Source organism: Sparus aurata, chromosome 24 (genome assembly GCF_900880675.1).
Source record: "Sparus aurata chromosome 24, fSpaAur1.1, whole genome shotgun sequence".
In the NCBI taxonomy this organism is placed as follows: Eukaryota; Metazoa; Chordata; class Actinopteri; order Spariformes; family Sparidae; genus Sparus; species Sparus aurata.
Genome location: NC_044210.1, coordinates 14596823 through 14601327, shown reverse-complemented (window position 1 = coordinate 14601327; position 4505 = coordinate 14596823). Strand labels below are relative to the sequence as shown.

Below are 4505 nucleotides of genomic sequence, written 5' to 3'. Positions count from 1 at the left end.
TATATATATGACAACATGAAGTTGCTTTAAGGCCTGTACTGCTTTCACACACCAACATCAGCTGGGAAACTGCCTGGTCTTTGAGCCAAGATGGCTGCCTGTGTGAGCAGGCAGAGAGAAGCTGTGGTTTGTCCTGGTGCTTTGAATGATGACACTGTGATAAGAAGGTGAGTTCAGTCTGATCTGAGGTCTGATGTGTTTCACAACAGTCAGGACTGTTATTGTACTGTTTACAGTAACATTCAGCTAACCAGCTAACATTCAGCTAACCAGCTAACATTCAGCTAACCAGCTAACATTCTGAGCAGAGTGAAGAACAACAGTGTTGACGTCCTGTCAAAGACGTCTCTGTGTGTCTGTCCTGTCTCCTAACAGCACTCTGTAGCTCAGAGGTGACAGTCTGACAGCCTGTAGCTTCAGCTGGAGATGTAAAAGCAGCCAGTTCACTACTGAGTCTAATAAGCCAACAACATAAACTCACTAAATGTCAAGAAAGGAAATATTTGGCTCCTATTTTCTTAAACAGAAAAATCCAACTGTCTGAACTCAAGTTTCTCTGTCTGACTGAACTGAGATCAGTTTAATCTGCTCGTTAACTCGTCGTCAAACTCACTTCATTCAAACTGGACCTGAACTGAATCACAGTCACAAACACTAACATGTAACTTTACTGTGTGTTTGACGAGGAGCTTGTGTGGATCAGCAGCACAGCTCCATGTGTTGTTAGCTGATGAACACTGTTTACATATAAAACACTGAGGCTTTATAAGACTGGATGCAAAATGACAGATGAGCTGTTTGGACATGTTGTTAATGTGGTTTAAAGGGTCAAGTGAAGGTAAATCTGCACTGTGACACACAGATGTTGGACTAATTAATTAAAGTTTAATTTTACAGACAGCAGCCAGTCAAATTGTGAAATTCAACAGGATTTATGAACCTTTTTACATGTTTTCTACAAATCAAACATTAACTGTCCGACCTGTTTCATTTTCTCTTCAGAGGCGCTGAGCAGCACTGACACCATTTTGAATGTCTGTCCCCTCGACCGTCACTGTGAAAACAACTGAAGTCAGAAGTGAAGTCGTGCCAACAAACCAAGGTAACAAGTTTAGTCTTGTATTGTCTCTTGATTTGATTCATTCTGCTGACTGTTGACTCATTCAGGTGCTCTTTAAATGTAAAACAAGTCGTTGGAGTGCTGTCCCTGACCAGTTCGGTGCCCTGGGAAAGATTTTAGCTGCACCCTCTTGCATCGCAGTCAATTTCACAATCAATTTTCACGCACTCACACAGAAACTGCACGCTTGTGATCAAGATTTTATTTCTTATAAGTCAAAAATATCACACCAAATAAAAACTGAAGAAAGAAACAGGTGATGAATTAAAAATACAATATAAATGAGGTATTGCACAAACATGCTAAAGAATATTCTATTAACATACCAAAATAAAAACATGCTGTGTTGAGGGAGCTCCTGATGCTGTGTCGCTGGGCTGGTGGTGAAGTATTTTAAAAGTGCATCTGAAGAGAGAAGAGAAGTATATGTGACCACTGCATGTTACATTTTAATAAAGAAACAGATGCTTGATGTGTGCTATACATGAGACTAATATAGACTAATAATGAAAATATGATGAGATTCATTCAACTTTATAGTCATTGCAATGAAATTCTGTCTAACCAGAGTGCAAAACGCAGTAAGTGCAGTGAAAAGATCAGAGATGATCACTGCACTGACACAATCATTGAACCAGAGCAGGATTGGTGCACATCTGTTTGTCCAGTTTGACTCCAGCTCACTCTGCCTGTCTGCTGTCATGTGATTCTGATGCATCTCCATTTGGACCTAAAGATCTAAGGATGTGACGGCTGTCAGTCGGATCAACAGAAACCAGCAGCGTCTGTCGTGTCTGCAGAAGAAGTGACACATCCTGTTTGAGCTCATCTGGACTTGTAACGGGTCAGAACCCTGACAGGTAACAGGACACACCTTTGATGAAGAAACTCTGCTGTCATGAGCTACATTTCCTACTTGATGACAGCAGTGATTCAATCTTTCCACACTGTTACTTCCTGTTTGTACATCTGTATTTGATTAATTAATTAACTCTTCTATGATCTGTGACTTTTTGTCAGACTGAGTCTCTTCATGTTTACTGTGATTGAATCAGTTTTTCCTTGTGTGCTTTGAGTCGACCGTCACTGTGAAAACAACCAAAGTTAAAACTGAACTCCTGCCAACAAACCAAGTCGACCTGTTTGTTCACATGAAGGTTTGTTAACTTGTCATCAGTTGTGAAACGCAGGAAAACCAGTTTTCAATCTCTGCTCTGATGCAGCATGTAATCTGTAATGTAACTAAAGTTATCAGACAGATGTAGTTGAGTAAAAAGTAAAATATTTGCCTCCAAAATGTGGAAGAATAAAGTTGCAGTGCAGAACAGACGGATCAGGAGCTGCAGTGTTCGGCTTAGCAGGATAGACTGACGAGAGAGAAGCTGCAGGCTGGAACATGAACTAATGTTTACTGCTCACTGTCATGGTGCTTCTGCAACTTGATTAGTCAAAATGCAGCGTCGTTATTGGATCACTGTGGGAGTGTAGCGGGTGAAATGAGAGTAGAAGTGGAGTTAGTTGGTCAGTGTGTGAACACAGAGTGGTTGTCACTGTGTAGCTCCACTTACTGATGACTGAAGGCAGCTTCTCCTGCCTGAATCAGCCTGTGGAGGAGGCCGAGACGAGCCGTCGCTCTCCCGCTGTGTGACGCACTAAACGCGGCTGGAGAGCAGCTGTTGGTGTCGGTGAATAATCTGTGGTTGTATTTACAGTCCAGGACTGATGAGGAGGCAGTAAGAGGACATCCAGGAGTCTGAAGGTTTATTTAATTAATACAAATATAACTTCATCACTGAGCAACAGTCAGCAGGAATACGTCGGCTCTCAGTGTTAGTACTTAAAGTGCCCGTTACGTTACTTGAGCATTTCTGCTCCTGATTACTTCTCAGAGGAAAAGATTCTAATTTTTACTTTGCAGATAAATGTTTTAAATAAACAACAGATGACCAGATTGACTCTTTTAGATTAAAAGATATCAGAGAAACGTGTGTGTTGACTCCACCACAGCGTCATGACGTCATCTAGTGGACTGATCCAAGTCCAGCAGCTGATGTTCTGACAGGAGACATGACGTCAGTGAGAGACGTCATAGCCTCTACAGACAAAACCCACCTGAACACACCTGAGACTTTCATATTTTATAATAACACAACAGGTTATTAGAACAATTTCTGCTTCTTTGTTAAATCAACTTGTCAGTATTTGTTTTTAATCAGTTATTTAACACCCCAAGCTCCACAGAAAGTCTCCACAGTCATGTACAGAAGGAAAGTGACTGTTTTTATACCCTTTAAAATGTGATAATGTTTATGTAGAAATGACATAAGTAACATTCAAAGTAAATATTATAAAACATGTCATGAGAGATCGTCCTCTGGAGTCACTGGTGTTACTGTATGACAAAAGTCTTTTATTTTGAAATAAGACTCAGACTGATGACATCACTTTCCTTCCTGCAGATCTGTGAAGACAGGTCCTGGATCAGTCCACTGTCTCTTTTCTGTCAGAAGACATTTTCACATTTGTCTCCAGATTTCACGTCACTGCTGTGAGCGATTTTATTAGTAGAGAACAGTAAAAAAACAGAATACAAACAGATTTAATGACATGATTTAGTTTTGGTTGTTGTCCTGTAGCAGCCATTTAGTGAAATATGTATTAATAGAGTCAGTGAGTTGTGGAATAATGTGCTCTGAGTTTAAATGTTAGAAGAGGAAGTCGACTTTCAGACATTTTGTCCTACAAGAGTGTTTCTGACCCAAAGGCTGATTTCAGTTGATGTGCAGATGAATGATTTGTGTTTCCTCTCCAGATGAAAGTGTGTGTGAGATGAGCAGCATGAATCAGTGTGAGGACAGAGAGGAGGGAGGCCCTCCCTCTAAAACCACTGGACCTGGACCTGGACCTGAACCTGGACCTGGACCTGGACCTGGACCTGGACCTGAGCCCAGCTGTGTGTCCTTCAAGAGTGACCGGTCAAAAGGTCGTCTCATTAACTTTAAAGGACAACCAGCTCCTGCTGTAAAGAGGTGAGCTGTTAATAACATGAAAATATGACTGATTCATGTTTTAACTGTTTTTTTAAAACTATGTTTATTTTCAGCTTCGTTCTTCTTCACTTAAATTTATATTCTCACTTTAGAAAGCTGCCCAATAGAACCAGTCTTCAACTCTTTCACTTTATTGAATTAGTTTGGTCCAATATTCTCTGAAAGTTTATTCCTGATGTTTTCCACTATTTTATGGACAGAAGCTTCTGTGTCTGAAGACTAGAAAGTGACTTAACATCTCTGGTGGTCTTCTTCTCTGTCTAACAGGAGACCAGCCTCTACTGGACCTGGACCTGGACCTGAGCCCAGCTGTGTGTCCTCCAAGAGTGACGAGT

The 4505-nt window shown here is 40.9% G+C and overlaps 1 long non-coding RNA gene across 1 annotated transcript; it reads left to right on the top strand.

Moving 5' to 3' along the window:
* The first annotated feature begins 1042 nt into the window (after positions 1–1042).
* Positions 1043–3959, top strand: LOC115576929 (uncharacterized). The gene is made up of 3 exons (XR_003982970.1): positions 1043–1102; positions 1857–1980; positions 3933–3959. It is a non-coding gene; the product is annotated as an uncharacterized LOC115576929 (long non-coding RNA).
* Positions 3960–4505: the final 546 nt, after the last annotated feature.